Source organism: Heloderma suspectum, chromosome 5, assembly GCF_057233095.1.
Source record: "Heloderma suspectum isolate Gila_16-S chromosome 5, 16-S_ref, whole genome shotgun sequence".
NCBI classification, from domain to species: domain Eukaryota; kingdom Metazoa; phylum Chordata; class Lepidosauria; order Squamata; family Helodermatidae; genus Heloderma; species Heloderma suspectum.
The window spans coordinates 169,506,591-169,528,981 of NC_139462.1; the positions used below are offsets into that span (position 1 = coordinate 169,506,591).

General features: G+C 43.3%; 1 long non-coding RNA gene across 1 annotated transcript; it reads left to right on the forward strand.

Moving 5' to 3' along the window:
• Nucleotides 1-7,574: 7,574 nt before the first annotated feature.
• LOC146344817 (uncharacterized) lies at nt 7,575-17,125 on the forward strand. Its single transcript, XR_014792617.1, has 3 exons — nt 7,575-7,692; nt 11,106-11,169; nt 16,164-17,125. It is a non-coding gene; the product is annotated as an uncharacterized LOC146344817 (long non-coding RNA).
• Nucleotides 17,126-22,391: the final 5,266 nt, after the last annotated feature.

Consider the following 22,391-nt stretch of genomic DNA (forward strand, 5'->3'; position numbering starts at 1 on the left):
GGCTGCTGCTGCCACCACTGGCCCCTCCACATCACCCATCATCTGTCTCCTCAGGTGACCATGTCGCTCTGCCTAATGGTAAGGTGGCCATTTAAGCATCACCAAAAAAGAGGAAATGCATCACCAAAAAAGAAAACAAAAGTGCCCCGATTTGCATAACATTTGCATATATGCAAATTTATGTGCATGGCTGCACATTTAGAAATCACTACAATTTAAACAGAAATACAAGACTTCCCACCATAGTGGAGAAGGCTGACTAGGTGGCCTGTGTGCCTTGCGCAGTCTGCTGGCCAGGTGTTAACTGTGGATGGGCAACTTCAAGGCCCCTGCTCTCCCTACTTATGGATGTTTGATTTTAAACCAGGCATGGACTGGACATTTCTTCAAATAGTAGTCAGCCCCCCCCCCCCCGCCCCCTAGACCCAAGCCAAAATTTTTCTGAGAAACTTTGCGAGAATTTTCTTTTCCACACCCTCTCTGAAAAAGAAGGCCATTTTGCCAAACATTCTCCACTATTTTTGGTGGTGGTTGCCATTTCTACCACCCCCACCCCAATGGCCCAACAATGCTAGTTCTGGTACATTGTGGAGGATGCAAAATGTTGGCTTGACTGCCAACACAGTTGCTGCTGCTTCCGCTTGCAAAAAGAACATTTGGGGAAAAAAGAAGCTGTGCCGTTGATACTGCTAATAGCGAACCAAGACGTTTTGGGGAGAATTTCTCCTCGCAGTGGACAATATTTGGCCAAATGGCCCAGTGCACCATTTTGCCACACAAAAATAGAGTGGAGAATTTTGGAAATTTTGCAGTGGATTATGCATCCCACTGATTGTGTACTTAATTGCCAGGAATGATGTAACTGATCACTCAAGGCTTTCAAGGGGGTTGTTCTTTTTTCTTATTAGGTTGGATTGCAGGTGAGCCAGAAATTCAGTAGTTCAAGTTTTTCCCACCATAGAAATGCAGTGATGGGGAAAGCTTCACTTAGGCTGCAATCCTATGCACACTTACTTGGGAGTAAGTCCCACTGAACTCAGTGAGATACTTATGAGTAGACATGCACAGGATTCTACTATTTCTGGATTTTTTGATTGCCCAGTTGCTAGAAAAATGGTCCTGCTGAGGGTGGGGGTGGAGGGAATCTGACAAACTTTCTCCTTGGCTTGCTTCCTGCTATTTTCTCCCTGAGTCCTGCACTTTCTTGCAAATCATCATTGCAATAGAGATAATGTGTGTTTGTACAGGGAAGTTGCCAGAACTCCTTTGCTGCAATCAAAAACTGAGCTAAGCACAGCTCCAGCACAGTCCTGTGCATGTCTACTCAGAAGTAAGTCCCACTGAGTTTAATCAGCCGTACACCAAGCTAAGTGTATGTCCATTGTTGATTGTGGCCATTGAATTTGAGAGAATAGTTTACTCCTGATTTACCACTGGAATTATCCCTGAGGGCATCTAATCACCTATAACCACCAGTGGTTGGTTGTTAAGTTACCAGTGAAATATTCAGAGTAAGAAAGAGGTCAAATCAGAGCCCAAAAGACAATTGTCTAACAGGTTTATTTATCGTTAAATTTATTTAAATTTATTTTGCACCAGGCTCCAGTTGGCGGCCCTCTGGGTTCTAGTAAAAGCAAACTAGTCCCATAAGCCTGAACTCTGCCCACTCCTGGAATAAACAACATCTTTGAAAATACACATGCAGGCATCATACTGGAGCTCTCAGTGCTACTAGTTAACAGTTCCTCTGGGATGCATAGATTGGCCAGATCTTACAGCACTAGTTCATTCTGATTTAACACTGAACCACCACTGGTGAATTGATATCTTACAAGTGCGTCCAGTAGTAGCTCTTGACGTCCAGCTGCAGCAAATGCAGCCACAGTCAGCTTCAGCTTCCTGTCATTCACTGATGACAGTGATGCCCACTGGATTGTGCACTGAATTGCCAAGAATGATGTAATCCGTCACTCAAGGCTATCTGTTGTGTAGATCATGGTGATTGTTGTTGTTCAGTCGTTCAGTCGTGTCCGACTCTTCATGATCCATAGCACGCCAGGCCTTCCTGTCCTGCGCTCTCTCCCGGAGTGTGCTCAAGTTCATATTCATTGCATCGGTGATGCTATCTAGCCATCTCATCCTCTGTCGTCCCCTCCTCCTTTTGCCTTCAGTCTTTCCCAGCATCATGGTCTTTTCCAGAGAGTTTTCTCTTCACATTACGTGGCCAAAATATTTGAGCTTCAGCTTCAGTATCTGTCCTTCCAATGAGCACTCAGGGTTGATTTCCTTTAGGATGGACTGATTTGACCTCCTTGCAGTCCAGGGGACTCGTAAGAGTCTTCTCCAGCACCACAGTTCGAAAGCATCAAGTCTTCGGCACTCAGCATTCCTTATAGTCCAGCTCTCACAGCCATACATTACTATTGGGAAAACCGTAGCTTTGATTAGACGGACCTTTGTCGGCAAGGTGAGGTCTCTGCTTCTTACTATGCTGTCTAGGTTTGCCATAGCTTTCCTCCCAAGGAGCAAGCGTCTTTTAATTTCATGGCTACAGTCACCGTCTGCGGTGATCTTGGAGCCCAAGAAAGTAAAATCTGTCACTGCTTCCATTTCTTCCCCTTCTATATGCCAGGAAGTGATGGGGCCAGATGCCATGATCTTCGTTTTTTTAATGTTGAGTTTCAAACCAGCTTTTGCACTCTCCTCTTTCACCCTCAACAAGAAGCTCTTGAGATCCTCTTCGCTTTCTGCCATTAGGGTGGTATCGTCTGCATATCGGAGGTTGTTGATAATTCTCCCGGCAATCTTAATTCCGACCTGTGATTCATCCAACCCGGCGTTTCTCATGATGTACTCTGCATATAAGTTAAATAAGCAGGGTGACAATATGCAGCCTTGTCGTACTCCTTTCCCAATTTGGAACCACTCGGTTGTTCCATGTCTGGTTCTTACTGTTGCTTCTTGACCCTCGTACAGGTTTCTCAGGAGACAGGTAAGGTGGTCTGGTACTCCCATCACTTTAAGAATTTGCCACAGTTTGTTGTGATCCACACAATCAAAGGCTTTAGCATAGTCAATGAAGCAGAAATAGACATTTTTCTGGAATTCTCTTGCTTTCTCCATGATCCAGCGAACGTTGGCGATTTGATCTCTAGTTCCTCTGCCTCTTCGGAACCCAGCTTGTACTTCCGGTAGTTCTCGGTTCGCATACTGCTGAAGCCTAGCTTGTAGGATTTTGAGCATCACCTTGCTGGCAGGTGAAATGAGCGCAATTGTGCAGTAGTTTGAACACTCTTTGGCATTGCCCTTTGGAACTGGAATGTAAACTGACCTTTTCCAGTCTTGCGGCCATTGTTGAGTGTTCCAAATTTGTTGGCATATTGAATGCAGCACTTTAACAGCATCATCTTTTAGGATTTTAAATAGCTCAGCTGGAATACTGTCATCTCCGCTAGCTTTGTTGTTGCTAATGCTTCCTAAGGCCCACTTGACTTCACTCTCGAGGATGTCCGGCTCAAGTTCAGTGACCGCACTATCATGGCTATCAGGGACATTAAGATCTTTCCTGTATAGTTCTTCTGTGTACTAAACCGAATAGTCTTGTTAGTGGACTGGTAAAAGACTAGTTGTCTCCCGGGAGGACAGATTAGAGACATGACTGTAAGGTTGCCTGCACTCATAAAGCCCACTGACAGGTATCCCTTTCTACTCATCCATGTGGGAACAAATGATACCGCCAAGTGGAGCTACGAAGAGATCATGTCAGACTTTGAAGCTTTGGAAAGGAAACTGAAGAACTTTGGGGCCCAGATAGTTTTCTCTTCCATCCTTCCAGTAGTTAGAAGAGGGATAGAAAGGGAACGAAAAATACTCCGGGTGAATGACTGGCTATGAAGGTGGTGCCGACGAGAGAGATTTGGATTCTGGGACCACAGGCTATACTTCCTGGAAGATGGGCTGTTGGCTAGGGAAGGGTTGCACCTCACAAAGGATGGGAAGAATGTGTTTGGACACAGCATGAAGAACTTCATCAGGAGGGCTTTAAACTGAATCCTACGGGGAAGGGAGATGTAATGTTGGGGCACATGGACGTAGGCACATGCACTGCAACAGAGAGAACAGCTCTGATAGCGCCCAATAATAGTCTTCAGACACATGTAGGAAGAAAGCCAGACTATGAAGCACATGGTCTTCGATGTCTATATACTAATGCCCAGAGTATGGGAAACAAACAGAACGAACTTGAACTCTTAATACAAGAGGGAAATTATGACCTGATAGGTATAACTGAGACTTGGTGGGATGACTCTCATGACTGGAATACAGCAATTGAAGGATATAACTTGTTCAAAAAGAACAGGAGGAACAGAAAGGGAGGTGGGGTTGCACTGTATGTGAAAAATACATATCTCTTCACAGAAATACAGGAGGATGAGCTTGGTAGACCCATCGAGAGCATCTGGGTTGAAATAAATGGAGCAAAGAATAAAAGGAACCTGGTGGTCGGAGTCTACTACCGGCCACCCAATCAAGGGGAAGACAAGGATGAAACTTTTGAAAAGCAAATAGCCAATGTTTTAAGGAAGCATGACGTAGTAGTCATGGGGGACTTCAATTTCCCCGATATTTGTTGGGAGACAAATTCTGCAAAACATGGCCCCTCCAGGAAATTCCTGACTTGTGTGGTGGATAACTTCCTCCTACAGAAAGTAGAGGAAGGAACTAGAGGATCGGCTATCCTTGACTTGATCCTAACCAACAGAGATGACTTAGTGGATAAAGTAGCAGTTACAGGAACTCTGGGGGAAAGCGACCATGTTGTACTTGAGTTCTTGGTTCTAACGGAAGCAAAACTGAGTGTAGTCAAACGCGTACCCTGGATTTTAGGAAAGCTGATTTTAATAAACTCAGAACAATTATCAGTAAGGTCCCATGGCAAGTGACGCTAACGAGAAAAGGAGTCCAAGATGGGTGGGAGCTTTTAAAAAAGGAAATTCTCAAGGCACAATCACAAACAATTCCAACAAGAAGAAAAGGTGGAAGAAAACAGAAGAAGCCAATATGGCTTCACAAAAAGCTTAGGGATGACCTGAAAACAAAAAAGGACACATATAGGAAGTGGAAAGAAGGTCAAGTAACAAAGGAATACAGTCAGATAGCACAGAATTGGAGGGATGGCGTCAGGAAGGCTAAAGCTGAGAATGAGCTGAGGTTAGCAAGGGATGCTAAAAACAACAAAAAGGCTTTCTTCAGCTACGTGCATAGTAAAAGGCAGATGAAAGACATGGTGGTTCAGCTATTACATAAGGATGGCAAAATGATAACAGATGACAAAGAAAAGGCAGAGGTGCTCAATTCCTACTTTGGCTCAGTCTTCTCCCAAAAGAGGGTCTTTGACCCCCTGGCAAAGGCGAAGTACAGGCTGAAGGGGCAGGATTGCAGCTTGAGATCGATAGGCATATGGTCAAGGAACACCTAATTACTTTGAATGAGTTCAAATCTCCAGGGCCAGATGAACTGCATCCTAGAGTAATAAAGGAACTGGCAGAAGAACTGTCAGAACCGCTTTCTATTCTCTTTGAGAAATCATGGAGGACGGGGGAAGTGCCAGATGACTGGAGGAGGGCTAACGTTGGTCTATCTTCAAAAAGGGTAAAAAGGAGGAACCTGGGAACTACAAACCAGTCAGTCTGACATCAATCCCTGGGAAAATTCTGGAGCAGATGATAAAGGAATCCATTTGGAAGCACCTTGACAACAATGCCGTAATTACTCGAAGCCAACATGGATTTGTCAAAAACAAGTCCCGCCAGACAAATCTGATCTCATTTTTTGATCAAGTAACCTCCCTTGTAGACCGTGGGAATGCTGTAGACATCATATACCTCGACTTCAGCAAAGCTTTCAACAAAGTACCCCATGATATCCTGATGAGCAAACTAGCTCAAAGTGGGCTAGACGAAACAACAATCCAGTGGATCCACAGTTGGCTACAGAATCGGACTCAAAGAGTGCTTATCAATGGGACCTTCTCCAACTGGGGAGAGGTAATGAGTGGGGTACCGCAGGGCTCAGTCCTGGGCCCAGTGCTCTTCAACATTTTTATTAATGACTTGGAGGAGGAGGTGCAGGGAATGCTGATCATATTTGCAGATGACACCAAATTGGGCGGGATAGCTAATACTTTGGAAGACAGAAACAAAATTCAAAGTGATCTGGATAGACTGGAGTGCTGGGCAGAAAACAACAGAATGACATTTAATAGGGATAAATGCCAAGTTCTGCACCTAGGAAAAAGAAACCAAATGCACAGTTACAAGATGGGGAATACGTGGCTCAACCACACTACAAGCGAGAAGGATCTTGGAATTGTTGTCGATCACAAGCTGAATATGAGCCAGCAATGTGATGTGGCTGCAAAAAAGGCCAATGCTATTTTGGGCTGCATTCATAGAAGCATCGCTTCCAAATCCCGGGAAGTACTAGTTCCCCTCTACTCAGCACTGGTTAGGCCTCATCTGGAGTACTGTGTCCAGTTCTGGGCACCACACTTTAAGAAGGATGCAGACAAACTGGAGAGGGTTCAGAGGAGGGCAACTAAGATGATCAGGGGACTGGAAACAAAGCCCTATGAAGACAGACTGAAAGAACTGGGCCTGTTTAGCCTTGAGAAGAGAAGACTGAGGGGAGATATGATAGCACTCTTCAAGTACTTGAAAGGTTGTCACAGAGAGGAAGGCCAGGATCTCTTCTTGATCATCCCAGAGTGCAGGACACGGAATAATGGGCTCAAGTTACAGGAAGCCAGATTCTGGCTGAACATCAGGAAAAACTTCCTGACTGTAAGAGCAATACAGCAATGGAACCAATTCCCTAGGGAGGTGGTGGGCTCTCCCACACTGGAGGCCTTCAAGACGAGGCTGGAAAGCCATTTGTCAGGGATGCTCTGACTTGGATTCCTGCACTGAGCAGGGGGTTGGACTCGATGGCCTTGTAGGCCCCTTCCAACCCTACTATTCTATGATTCTATGATTCTATGAACTTCACTCTATGTGGACAAATTATTTAAGAGATAAATTTCCTCCCTCCCTTAACCATAAGAATATATCCCATATGATTAATTTTCAGATTCATAATGATTCCGTTCATTTGCCAGTCATAGACGTATACAACTTTTGACCCACCAAACCAAACACATCCCATACAAGCAATATGGTGCCCCCCACCCCAGATATCCTAATGGGAAAGCCAAGGTGAGGCACTCTGATGATTAAACTACTGACTGTTGAAGACCACAGTAAGATCATGCCCCTTCATGAACCTAATTCTCACTTCGCATAGAGTGAAGGGCCTAACTGAACTCTGTGTGAACAAAATATTTAAGAAACCAATTCTCTCCCTCTAATCTGTGTGAACAAAATGTTCAAGAGACAAATTCCTGGAAAAACATCTGGGTTTTCCTCCCTGATGCTGCAAAAACAGGAATGTTATCAAGCAGCTGATCAGCCACAACTGGTGGGCTGCATTTGATTGGCTTTGCCTTAATGGGTCACATGGTATGCAGGCCTATGATAGATAGTGACTTGCCTAGAACATCACTGGTGACATTTGAACCAAAGATCTCACAGCACCATCTTAGCCACCACAGTATACCAGCTCTCAAAGCATGGAAGACCTGCCAGGCAAAAACAGGTTTGTAACTCTATTCACAAACCAATTTACTGCATTTCCCCCTCCCCCAAAACAACAACAACAACAACAACAACAACAATAACAACACATTTGAATCTTAAAGCTTTCATCCCTTGCTGTTACTGGAGTAACTTCACTACTTTAGAATGATTGGTCACCTTTCATGTTCTTTTATAGTTTGTGGTCCCTAAGGTGCTATCTGTACATTTTCTGTAGCTCACTTCGAGATCCTTTGCCATGAAGGTGAGATATTGATGTGAATACTTGCTATTGTAGGATCACATCCCTGGGTTTTTACAAGAACAAACTTCCTAAGAAGGGTTGTAGAGATAGAAAATTACAATAATCAAGTCTGGAGAAGACAAAAGTGCAAATAAGACTTTCAGCAGAAGTGTGACTGAGGCAGTGTTGAAGATAGGGCAATATAGAAGAAGTGTTAATAAGCAGATTTACAGAGAGACAGAATGTGAGAAGCAAAGGTAAGCTGAGGATCAAAGAGAGCACAGGGATAGTTTCTGCTGTGGCAAGATGGAAACAAAGCTTAAAATCGCAAAGAACAAATACAAATGTCTTTACTACAGTGATTGCCATTGGGCTCCAATAACTTTCCTGGAAATTATTGCAAAGGATACAGATGGTTGCCTATTGTGCACACGCAAACCACTGATCCCACTGAATCAAAGTTCCACTTAGAGAAAGTATCTTCTCCATCCCGTTTTTTCTGATCAGATGTGATTAGTCCTCAGGAGTACAATATTTCTTGCCAACTCACTAGTTCTAAACAACTAATGATGATTTTTATAAAGCAGAGGTGGGGATCCTCTTTCAGACCAAGGGCCTAATTCTATCTTGGACAAGCTTTCGGTGATGGCCAGGACCAAAGGCAAAACAAGTGGGACAAAAATACCAGTATATTGGAGCTGAAAGTGCTTACTGAACCTAACTAAACATTTAAATGTTTTAGAATGGTGGAAAAAACTGCACAAAAACCAGGAAGCCACCAAATTATTGGTGGTTGGGGGAAGCAGGGTGGGGCCATGGGAAGGGGGTGTGGCTATCCGGGGAACCCCAGAGGGCCAGATTGGGACCTCCAGGAGGCCAGATTTGGCCCCCAGGCCTGAGGTTCTACACCCCTGTTATAAAGCATATGGACTTGTATACTGGGTATGCATGTCAACAGCACAAATTCCTTGGCTTAGGGTGCAATTTAGACAGGAAAAAAGCCCGACAACTCCCAGCATGCCCCAGCTGGCCATTGGTCACCTTTCATGTTCTTTTATAGTTTGTGGTCCCCAAGGTGCTATTTGCGCATTTTCTATAACTCACTTTGAGATCCTTTGCCATGAAGGTGAGATGTGCTGGTTGGAGCATGCTGGGAGTTGTGGGCCTTTTCTCTGTCTAAACATGCATAGGATTGTGCCCTTAGCCTCAGAAACTGTTTTTGATATCTTTGATATCTTTTTGATTTGTGAAGGAATAAGAATAAAGTGCTGCTAAGCGTGTGCAGAGTGCATTTAAGAACATAAAAAGGGCCACGCTGGATCAGACCAAGGGTCCATCAAGTCCACCATTCTGTTCTCACAGTGGCCAACCAGCTGCCCACAGGAACCAACAAGCAGGACATGAGTGCAACAGCACCCTCCTGCCCATGCAAGTGGTGTGCATAGGCATACTGCCTCTGATACTGGAGGTAGCATATAGCCATCAGGACTACTAGCCATTGATAGCCTTATCCTCCCTGAATTCGGCCAATCCCCTTTTAAAGCCATCCAGATTGGTGGCCATCACTATATCTTGTGGAAGTGAATTACACACTTTTGACTATGTGCTGTGTGAAGAAGTCCTTCCTTTTACCTGTCCTTAATCTCCCACCAATCAGCTTCATAGGATGACCCCATTGGGTTCTAGTATTTTGAGAGAGGGAGAAAAATGTCTCCCTACCCACTTTCCCCACACCTTACATAATTTTGTACACCTCTATCTTGTCTCCCCTGACTCCCCTTTTTTCTAAGCGAAACAATCCCAGCTGCTATAATCTTTCTTCATGGGGAGATGCTCCAACCCCTTGATCATTTTACTTGCCCTTTCTGCACTTGTTCTAACTCTACAATATCCTTTTTTAGGTATGGTGACCAGAACTGTACACAGTATTCTAGGTATGGTCGCACCACAAAGTTGTATAACAGGGCAATGATCTTGGCAGTTTATTTTCAGTTCCTTTTCTAATTATACCTAACATGGAATTTTCCTTTTTCACAGCTGCCACACATTGGGATGACATTTTCATCGAGCTGTCCACCACAACCCCAAGATCTCTTCCTTGGTCAGTCACCACTAGCTCAGATCCCATCAGCTTAAACTTGAAGCTGGGATTTTTGTCCCAATGTGCATCACTTCACATTTGCTCACATTGAACTGCATTTGCCATTTAGATGCCCGTTCTCCCAGTTTGGAGAGATCCTTTTGGAGCTCCTCACAATCCCGTTTTGTTTTAACCAACTTAAATCATTTGGTGTCATCAACAAACTTGGCCACCTCACTGCTCACTCCTAATTCCAGATCATTTATGAATAAGTTGAAAAGCATTGGTCCCAATACAGGTCCCTGTGGGATCCCACCGCTATCCCTCCACTGGAAGAATTTTCCACTTATTCCTACTCTCTGCTTTCTGTTATTTAACCAGTTACTTATCCATAAGAGGACCTCTTCTCTTATATTCTCATCACTGGGTAGCCATAGCCAGCCGAAGTGCCTCTGGGATTAGGAGACCAAGCATTCAGGTTGGACACTGTGCCTTCCAGTAGACCTGGCCCCTCTCTTATTACAAATTAACCACTGGGAGGTCAGGCTGGACAACTATCATATCCCTTCTTGAATGATATTATTCAAAGTGGGAGAAAGTCTGCCCTTTGTTATTGCTATTGCTTTTTAGCTTTTTGGCAGGCAAATGCTGGGACAGACTAAGCCAAGGGTGCTCTCACTGCATGCGTCAGTCTTTATGCTATTCTGATCATGCTGCTTTGTGCTAGAGTGTTTTGCAGGTTTTGTTGCATTTGGTGCCATTCTTTGGATAAGAGTAATTCACTACTTTAAATTCACCTCTGATGTTCCACCTAAATAAATACATTTTTAATGTGGCCATAAGTGTTAATGACTGAAGGTCAACTCACAATTTCAGCTGTAATTCTGAATGTGTTGGCTTTTGCAGGTCATAGTTATACTAAGGTAATTGGTATGTTTTTGTTTGTTGTCACTCTTATAATAAAGAAAGAAATGACACTATTATAAATATATAAATTTGTAATAATATAAGGATGTAATTATTAGAATTGATCATGTTTATAATAAATGAATGGGCAACTTTAACATTGCAAACCATCTAAAGCCTTGATGCTCACCACTCTCTTTTGCAGAAAATGCTGAAAGGAGACAGCTAGCCATGCTCTGTGAAACTGGGGACAGAGAAGAGTTATACTGGTAAGATACTCATGGATGCAGCACCACTGGAATACAGTCAATATGAATCACACAGTTTATCCATCTATTCATTACACAAGAATGCGAATGTCCTTGACTACATACAGTATGATATTGGGCAAGCTCTCTTGCCGTTGATTACGCAGGGGAACTACCTTCAAGACAGTTAAATGTGGGGAAAGAATCTGGTGAACTGACTTGAGCCATTCTTACTAAGTAAGCAAGCCCTTTTGTGCCACTAATGGGTACTCTCAGCTACAAAGACAAAATGTAAAACATGTCAAAGTACATCAAGAATGAACAGGAGGGGGTCATAGCACAGTGGCAGAGCACCTGCTTTGCAAGCAGAAGGCCCCAGGTTCAATCCTCAGCATCTCCAGGTAGGGGTGAAAAAAGTCCGCCCTGAAACCGCAGAGAACTGCTGCCGGTCAGTGATGAAAATGCTGGGCTAGATGAATCCATGGTCTGACTCAGTATAAGGCAGGTTCCTATGTTCCTGTGGGAGCTGCAATAGAGATCGAAACACTTAAATCAGGGGTCACCCAAAGGTGGATCTGGATCTATTGGTAGATTCCTGGGTGAGCTGCAATAGATCAGCAAGGCTTTCTGATTCCTGACTAGTTGACAACAACAGCAGTAAAAGGACTCCCCCACTGCCCTAAATTATACTGCTAAAAAGTCAATTTTTGTTCTGATACTCAGATCTATTCAGTTCTGATACTCAGAACAAATTCCTGGGCTCAGAATTCTTTAATTCAAAGCATATGTGTTTTGCACCACACTCTGGTTGGTGGATCTACCAAACCATGCCCCCCACCCCCAAACAAAGTAGATCCCACAAGCCTGAAGTCTGGCCACTCCTGGTTTAAATGTTATAGGAAGAGGATGTGAGTTTGGTTTTGAGTAGTTTTCAGGTTAACTTGTTTCTGTTTTGAACATGATGCTAGTTCACAACACATTTGTACAAGCTGCTTCCAGGGCTTAGGAACAAGGGATGTGACTTTATGCAAGGTCAGACTATTCATCCATCTTGCCTGGTTTTGACTACTCTGACTGGAAGCAGCTTTCCAAGGTCTCAAGCAGAAAGAGGTCTTTTCCATCACCTTCTACTTGAGCCTTGTAACTGGAACATAAGAAGAGCCCTGCTGGATCAGACCAAGGGTCCATCTAGTCCAGCATTCTGTTCTCACAGTGGCCAGTCAGCTGCCCACGGGAAACCCACAAGCAGGACACAAGCGCAACAGCACCCTCCCGCCCATGTTCCCCAGCAACTGGTGTATATAGGCCTAATGCCTCTGATACTGAAAGTAGCATATAGCCATCAGGACTAGTAGCCATAGATAGCCTTCTCCTCCATGCATTTGTCCAATCCCCTTTTAAAGTCATCACTACATCTTGTGGAAGTGATGCCAGGGACTTATTTATTATTTAAATAAATAAATAAAATAAAATAATGAACAGGGACCTTCTGCTTGCAAAGAATGTGCTCTACCTAGGGATGGGGGAATCAGCAAGGCTCCATCTCGTCGAGTTCCAGCTTGAAGCTCCATTCCTGTTCCCAAATGTGAGTTTTTGTTGTTGTTCAAACAGGAAAAATGCACATTTGGATATGCATATTTTTTAAACGTGCACCCAAGTGTGTACATTTCCTCCACTGACCAAAGTATGAAAATGCATTTTTCCCCAAAATGCGCATCTTTAAGGTGCACCTTTTTCTAACAAATGTATTTTGCGAACGTGATCACAACGTGAACGTTGGGAGCATGTGAGCTTTGCCTCTCAAATGCGCTCACGTCCACTTTCAGCGGCATGAATGGAGCAAGTTATGATAATGCACAAACTGAAGCAAAATTATCTGACATCATCCCTAGCTCTATGCCTGAGCTATAGTCCCTCCCCAGGTGCTTTTCCTCTCTTACAAGCACATTCTGTAGCTCCATGTGCTGGGTTAGCCTGAGGCTGCCCTTCAAAATATGCACACAATCTTTGGTTTCTGTCGCTCTTTTAACTACTCCTGCACCCTTTATCTCTGGGCAAGAATGGTTGCTTTAACTTCATCTTAGCAGAGAGTAGCTGAGGCTGCTTTTTCTTTTTCAGCACTCTAAAGCCCTATTCATGCATTTGGATGAAAGCATGTGGGCTTAAAATGGGGAGGGGCACACATGCAAACCTCACCACCAGTGTCCCCGTTCATGCCAGGTCTACTTCCAGCCTTCACTCATTGAGTGCGAAGGTCTGAAGTACTGGGAATATTGCAGCCTCATCTGCAAGTTACAGGAAGGGGGCAGTGTTGCAGTTTGGTTCATGGGAATTTGGGCATAGCCAGCCTTAGGATCTCTATGGCCTACAATGTGATTCCTATGATTGCACCTCCCCTTCCTTTCCCCACCTTTCTCTCCAACCTTCCTCCATTGCTGGGAGCACATGGCTTGCTTTCTCGCTCCTGCCTGTGTAAAGAAACACAAATGGACTGAACAAACTGTTCTCTGAAGTGATATGTTGTACCTGCATTTCAGTACAAGAAACTGTGAGTAAACCATTTTACCAAAAGAAGGGTATGATTTCCTTTTTTAACCATTTGTGTGCATGTGGGACTGGTAAACACTCATTCTGTTCTGTTTTCTCTGCCAACTGCCTTTTTAACAGGAGACAGCAATATCAAATAATCCCATCATGAAGCAAGATTCTGAGTGCAAAGTTCTGAAGAAGCGTTCTAAACATGTTCAACTGCATGTGCTTAGAATCCCCTCCATTCTCAGGAACCCTGATAATGCAGGGTTCTTGATCACAGGGTGGCTGCTTAGCGCATGCAGCTGAACACACTTGGAACCCCTCTTCAGACCTTGGCAGTCAATGCACTACACTAAGAAATTGTGGGAACATTTTCAAGTAGAATGTTCCTGCATTGCGGGAACATTGGGGGTGGGGCTTTTGTGTGCACCGAACCCCCTATTTAAGTCAGGCAAATGCCTGAGCAGTGCTTATGCTGCCTCTCTCCTTATGTCCAGGTCAGATGCAGTCCAGATGTACATTGCTGTGCTGATCGGCCAGAGCAGGGGTGCTGTAGAGATGTCTCAAATCAGGATGCACCAGCCACCTAAAACAGCTGTGCCCTCTGTGAACAGGATTTATTATTTTGGGCTACTGTTGTCTTGGCAGTAGGGAGATGCAAGTTGTGAGGAGAGGGAAGACTTGTGTACTAAATCCCTGTCTTAATTGTTTGGGTTGGGCATATTGGGCATTTCGCTAGGCAACACAGTTGGAGAAAGGGGCATATTTCGTGGATGGCCCATGTTACGATGGGTGCCCCCCCCCCAGCCCAATTACCTCCTGAAATGTATTTAGAGTTATTAGAACTGTAAATGCTGGGTCGGGAGAGGCTGAACAATCTCCCCACTTTTTTGTTGTAAGCATTTTTAGTGGAGGGAAGGCCATTTTCTCTTTTGCTAAAGCTGTACGCTCTGAGCACAGATTCTTCCTTGTCATTATCTCAGCACACCATTAGCCATGCACTCTGAGTGCATTCTGTGATATTTAAGGGGGTGAGATTTCTATACACAGCTTGTTAGGAGATGCCTCGGAACATGAGCCTGCAACATCTTCTCACCTCTGTCAGAGAAGAAATCATATAGACAGCTGGTCTGGTATTGCACGTTTGCTGCACAAACCTGAAATGACATGTCTTGGCTGATCTTTTTATATAGTGCAGAGCTGCATAATGAGAGAGCGAAATCAGACACATGCATTCTTCTTCCAGCAGACTGCCTTATGCAAATTAGGTTCAGTAACAATAGGGAGAGACCCCAAAAGGCCTGTTCAGGTTTTCTGAAGGGCCTAAAATACATCTGGTGTGCAGGACTAGCCACTTGGCTGTGTGAAGAAACTTTGCTGTCTGTGAAATGGAAATAATATTGACATTTCCTGGCTATTGGGGAAGTTAACTAGATCATATTATGGAGGGATGGCTACTAGCTCCAGGCTCATTCTAAATGTTAGACTTCTGAAAATTCACTGAATATGACAAGTATCAGAGCATCGGATATAGCTCTGTGCTGGTATGCATTTTTTTTCCTGTGGCACTGAACCTTTGAATGTGTGGTGTCTGTGATTTTCAGTCAGCCCATGTTGACTTCCAAATGTGTCTGCCATGTACCAAGACTGTCATGCGCATGCTGATGATAGCACATGCTGAAGTCTGCCCAGCTCAGCTTCTGCTGTGCCACAATGGGAATAGTATTCTGAACTCTCACAGCATGGCATGCCAGAAATTAAACTGTGCTGATATTAGCATGCACCTTGGCATATAAGTTTAAGAAGTTCAGCACTTCTGTTTCAAATGTATACATTAATATAAGCAGCCCATATATAAAAACGAGCATCCAAATGAGATTGACAACTATAGGATATAAATTCAAATGTGGAGAGAGGAATAAGATCCTCAGATTTATCTTTCCAGACTTTAAGTCAGAGTGTCTTTGCAAATGTAAGGGCTCTCAAAGTCTGCTTTAGCTGTCCATCTGTTAGTCCCTATGCCACATCTGAGCCTACATATTCACTGACCTCTTCCACTTGGCCCTTCTTTGGGTTCCTGTTAGGTGGATGTCAACAAGGAATAGGAGCTTTTCTGCAGGGGTGACCCAGCTTTGGAACTCCCTCTCAAGAGTTGCTCACCTTGTGCTATTTTGACTGGCTTCAGTCCAGCACCAGACTAAAATGTTTTTATTTGCACATGCTTTTTGATGTATGCTAATTTTGTTGTTTTATTGCTCTGGGTTTTATTGCTCCTGGTTTTATTGTTATTATTTCAGGTGCTGTTATGTTCTATTATTATTATTATTATTATTAATAATAATAATAATAATAATAATAGCATTAATGTTACTGTAAGTCATCTTGTACTTTTGTAATTGAGAAGCAGGGTATAATTTAAAAATAAATAACTATCTGTCCAGTGACCTAATAATTTAACTTTTTCTCTTCTTCATAAACACAAGCCATGGATGGATGGATGGATGGATGGATGGAAAGAAAGAAAGGAAGGAAGGAAGGAAGGAAGGAAGGAAGGAAGAAAGAAAGAAAGAAAGAAAGAAAGAAAGAAAGAGCTTCTGTATATAAGGAAGAGAAAATGTTATGTAACCCAAAGTCTAAATGCACAAAACAATTGGGACATTTCTTACCTTTTATTTTTGCAAAAAACAACAACACTCACCTTAAAATTATTGCTTTGATTCGTCTTTAAAGTGGCACCTTTAAACTGAACTTTCTGATTTCACAGAAATATATATATGTGTGGACTTTGTGAAACAGTGTGTTGGAGCATATGTGGGTTGTGGGTTTAGAACACCACAGTCTTCATAGAGGCTGCTCGGGTTGTATTAAAGTCTATATTTCAGCACCCGAGACCACACATATTCTTCAGAAGGTGTAGACCTCCCTTCCAGAGGCAGAAGCTGTTTTATCACCTGGGGTTGTTGGGGGCTGAGGGGGTGGGGGAAGATCCAGCCATACATTTGTTGCACTCTTAGTGCCTCTGACTAGTAACTTATTTTTAATCTGTTCTATAAACTTAATTTTCCATTGGTGTTTTCCTGCAGACAACATATTTATATTACCTTAAAGAGCTCTACTAAGATCTAAGGGAAATAAAAATTTCCCAGAGAGCTAGCATGGCGGTCTGGGAGCTGTCAAGGAGAGGGCAACGTTGTGGAGAAAATGTTAGCTCTAGTGAGTGCAGAAAGCATCTTAGAAAATACCACAACAGCTGAAATCTATTTCAGTAGGTCTGAACAGAAACAAAGCTAGACACTTCTTATTCTCTCTCTCTCGCGCGCGCTCTCTCGTATATTTGACCCTTGTGGCTTTGGCCATGTTATGCCTTTCTGTTTTTCCCAGCTGCTTTGTTTGTGTGGACTTCAGTTTTAACAATCTGTTTTGTAAAGCAATATTTGCAACCAGCTTTCTTTGATGCCAGTATTTTCCCAACTTGTAACCTTTTAAATACCACAACGAGAGAATGTGTGAAGAAGAAAAAGAACAAACAGGTGCAGCCCTCACCTCATCGCCCCCAGAAGTTCCCCCACTTGCTTTGACTCTCTCATTTCAGCAGGGCATTTCCCTCCCAACCCCCCATTTCCCGTCACATTGGCATTTGTGTCACATTATATAACAGTAGCATCAAATTCAAAATTGAAACTAAATGAACTTCTGAGAGACTATGCTGGGAAACACCTTCCCTCTCTTCTGAAGGTGCAAGCATCAACTCACACCCACTAACCAAGCTCTACCTGGGTTACATTTGAATTTGGATTTCGAGTTTGGAACTGCAATAATGCCAAGCGTTGAACTGGAGCTAAGGGACAGGCAGGGAGGTGACCAAGTCTGCAGACAATACCCATTTCTTTAGGATGGTGAAAACCAAAGCAGGCTGTGAAGAAGTCCAAAAGTACCAAATAAAATAGGAAATATTTTAATGGACTGGCCCTACCATTAGGCAGAGTGCAGTGGCCATCTCAGGAGGCTGATTTGGGGTGTCATGAAAGGGCAACAAATGGTTAGTAATTTAATTTATTGTATTGTTCAATTTTATTGCCATGGAGGAAGAGAGGCACGTGGGATTTTCTGCCTCAGTTGCCAAAATACCCAGTCTTGGGTAGTACACACCACGATGTGGCGAACACATCCTTGGCTGCTCTGTCCAAAACAGTAAAATGTCTTGGGCTGGCCCTGAGTGTAAGTAAATGTAAAGTGATGCACACTGGGACAAAAAAAAAATCCCAACTTCACATAGGCACTGATGGGGTCTAAACCAAGACACAACCCTTGGGATTGTGGTGGATAGCTTAATGAAGATGTCAACTCAGTGTACAGCAGCTGCGAAAACAATGAATTCCATGTTAGGGGACATTAGGAAAGGGATACTTGAAAATAAATCTGCAAATATTATAACGGAAGATTGTGTACCATGCTGCAGAGCTGGAAAAGGTGCAGAAAAGAGCAACCAAACTGATCGTCCCATTGGAGTGTCTTCTGTACAAGGAAGTGCTAAAGTGTTTTGGGTTTTATTTTGAAGAAAGATGACTGGGGGGGGGACAAGTTGATAAAAATAAGAATGTGGTGAAGAAAGTGGATAGAGAATATTTTCTCTCCCTCTCGAACAAAAGTGAAGTTAGGTAATTTTAGATTTGGGGTTTTATGATCTCACAGGGCTATTCACCTGTTTAGGTGGTAATGCATACATTACTTCATTTACTCCAGAATGTGGTAAGTAAGCTATGTTGCGTTTGGGGGTCCTCCTGCTGATTCTGCTGAGTGGGATCCTGGACTCCTGCCCCAAAGTCCCGCCCTGCCTGCACCACTATTCTCTAACACTAACACTCAGGGTCAACCAATGAAATTGATAGGCAGTAGATTAAGGATGGACAAGGAAAGTATTTCTTCACATTACACACAATTAGAACATAAGAAGAGCCCTGCTGGATCAGACCAAGGGTCCATCCAGTCCAGCATTCTGTTCACACAGTGGCCAACCAGCTGTCGATCAGGAACGCACAAGCAGGGCATGAGCGCAACAGCACCCTCCCACCCATGTTCCCCAGCAACTGGTGTACATAGGCTCACCACCTCTGGTACTGGAGGTAGCACATAGCCATCAGGACTAGTAGCCATTGATAGCCTTTTCCTCCAGGAATTTGTCTAACCCCCTTTTAAAGCCATCCAAATTGGTGGCCATCGCTACTTCCTGTGGTAGCGAATTCCATAGTTTAACTATGCGCTGTGTGAAGAAGTACTTCCTTTCATCTGTCCTTTTAACTACAATTCATTCGGGATTTGCTGCCATAAGATGTAATGATGGCTACTGGCGTAACTGTCTTTCAAAGGAGATTAGGCTAATTTCCTAATGTGGTCTGATGTGGCATGCTTTTGATGCATCATGTCTGGACTATTGCAATGTGCTCTATGTGTGAGCCAGCCTTGAAGTGCATCCAGAAGCTTCAATTGGTGCAAAATGTGGCAGCTAGGCTGCTAACCAGTGCATGGTATGGTGACCCTGTTACACCTGTCTTGAATGACCTGCAGTGGTTGTCAATTGCTTTGGGGGCTCAATTCATTAGTTTTAACCTTTGAAGCCCTCAATGGCTTAGGACCTGACTATCTTCTAAGAACCCCCTGTCTCATTATGAACCTGCCCATGTATTCAGATTTGCAGAAGCATCCTACTTGAGGACACCATGACCTACAGAGAGGCCCGTTTGTCAGGCACACGAAAAAGGGCTTTTTCCTGTTTCACTCTCAAACTGTGGAATGTGCTCCCTCAAGAGCTACAGCTGGCCCCCACTCTCTTGGCCTTTAGAAAGGGTGTGAAGACACTTCCCTCAACAGACCAGCTTCACAATTGGACAGCCATTAACTTAAGGGGTTTTGCATCCTAGATTACAAGGTGCTCATCCACAAACAGGAGATCATTTTATTAATCAGATGCTTGCTCTCCATCTGGATCTTTAGTGTCTGTATACTGATTAAAACAAAACATTAAAAATGCATATCTTGCTCTTGCATATGGGGCCTGCAGTAGTGCCTTATCAGGTGCTCCTAGATTATTCACTGTATCCCACATGGCTGGTGTACATGTGAAATATAGAAGAATCTGAAAAGGGCCAAATGAATCTGTGGCAGTGTATTTAATATGTAACAATGCAACATCCAGCCCACACAATGCTAACTATAGCGCAAGGTGTTAATAATTTTACACTGGGGTGTTCAGAGTTTTGGGATCTGCAAAACTCCTGTATAAATATGCCGCTGTTTTGATGGGCAGAGAATGCCATGTTACTGTTAGGAATGCAGCTTGGAGAACATTCCTCTTAATAGAGTTACATTATTTCCACCGATGATGATTATGATGTTGAAGGTAATAGCAGGATCTACCTATTAAACATTCGACTTCCAAAAAATTGTTCATGTGACATTGCTTTTTCACATACAAAATCCATCTTTTTGCGAACAAAAAGCAAAATGGTGAGGAATGACTACTTCCTTCTTTTCTTTCTTTTTTGCAAAATTCAAGAACTTATATTAGGGAACCAGGTCAACTCAAAGGCCAAAACAAAGGTGCAAACTCTCAAGATCTCCAGATATGGAGAAGATATGGAGATCTCAAAGACTTGCACATTTTTGTGCCCTTTGAAGGATTTTGGAATTTAGCAAGAAAAGAAAGAAAGAAAGAAAGAAAGAAAGAAATTTCCCCACCATTTTCAAGATATGATCTAAAAATCTCAATATGCAGAGCAGCAATGCATTTGAAAATAATGTAGTTCTCCTCTTGAATGAATTCTAATCTAGTCAGGTTTGATCTTTATCTGATTAAATCTCATCTCCTGGTTAACCAGCCAAGGAGATTGTCATCAAGCTGTTTGAAGATATATTGTTGACCTAAAGGCTTGGGCAATTACTCTTTCTAGGTAGAAGAGACAGTAACTTCTCTGTTGGCTGAACGAAACATTCAGATAATCTTGTATTGCCAGGGGACCTTGCTGGAACCTTTGACTTACATTGGTGGCCACATCTTTTGTGTGATTCCTGCTTATACAAGTAGTTGCTATTACCATAGCCATTGGCCATACCAGCTGGGATAATGAGAATTGTAGTCCAACCAACCTGGAGGGCACCAAGTTGGGGAAGGCTGACATAGGTATTGGAAGATAGTTTTTTCAGCCTGTCTTCACACATACTTCCTTTAAAATCTCTTATTCAACCTCTGATTCTACTCCTATGAAAACTATTTCAGTGTTACATACTTTACTACTGCCCACACATACCATTCTGTTGAGATCAAACCACTCTTATTTCCTTGCTTTTTCCCAAATATACACTTGTTGCTAAGAAAACTGTAATTGTATCACTCATGCTTGAAGTGCTCAAGGAAGAATTGAGAGTTATGTGTTTAAAAGGAACCTTACAGTCAGCTCTTTCTCTTTGCTTGAGAAATTATTCTCAATCCCAGGCTAAGGCTGCAGTCAAGCAGATGATATTCACCTCCGCAAGCCACGCTACCATATTGTCAGCTATACACAGAGATGGAGATCCATGTGTTTGCCTTTGCAATGGGAGCCTCATGAACATGCAGGCCTGTTTAGTGTTAGATGGCCAGCCTTGGGCTTGTGAGCTCCCTTTTGTTCTCTCCTTCTCCAGTGTAGTTGTGGAGAGAAGATTGGAAACATCTGCTTTCATTTTCTGTTATTTGTGGTTTGTTATGTCCAAACCAGGAACTGTGGTTTGTGTTAACCATAGTTTATTGAAACAGGCCAGGATCATTAACCATAGTTGCAAGTTGGCTTATTTCAATAAAGCCATAGTTAACACTAACCACAATTAGTCTAGGTTCAGACATAACAACAAACCTCAGCTAGTTGAACATGGAAGGAAATTCTTCCAATCTCCTCCTTGCAGTTACAATGGTGGAGAAGAGAAGAGGAGGAACATATGAGCCTGATGTTCCTCCACATAACACTAAATTATGGTGTATTTTTATGTGTGAACAAAGTTGCAGAGTCTTGAACCGTGGTCATTCATCCCAATGAAGCTTCTGCAGTCTTCAGTGGACAGAGCAGTCCCCTTATTAAAATGAATAAGAAAGCTTGGTGACTGAGAGGAAATTGACCACTGAATCGAGCAATTGTCTATGTATTTGTTGTTGCTGTTCAGTCGTTCAGTCGTGTCCGACTCTTCGTGACCCCATGGACCATAGCACGCCAGGCCTTCCTGTCCTGCGCTCTCTCCCGGAGCGTGCTCAAGTTCATATTCATTGCATCCGTGATGCTATCTAGCCATCTCATCCTCTGCCGTCCCCTTCTCCTTTTGCCTTCAATCTTTCCCAGCATCAGGGTCTTTTCCAGGGAGTTTTCTCTTCGCATTAGGTGGCCAAAATATTGGAGCTTCAGCTTCATTATCTGTCCTTCCAATGAGCAGTCAGGGTTGATTTCCTTTAGGATGGACTGATTGGACCTCCTTGCAGTCCAGGGGACTCGTAAGAGTCTTCTCCAGCACCACAGTTCGAAAGCATCAATTCTTCGGCGCTCAGCCTTCCTTATAGTCCAGCTCTCACAGCCATACATTACTACTGGGAAAACCATAGCTTTGATTAGACGGACCTTTGTCGGCAAGGTGATGTCTCTGCTTCTTACTATGCTGTCTAGGTTTGCCATAGCTTTCCTCCCAAGGAGCAA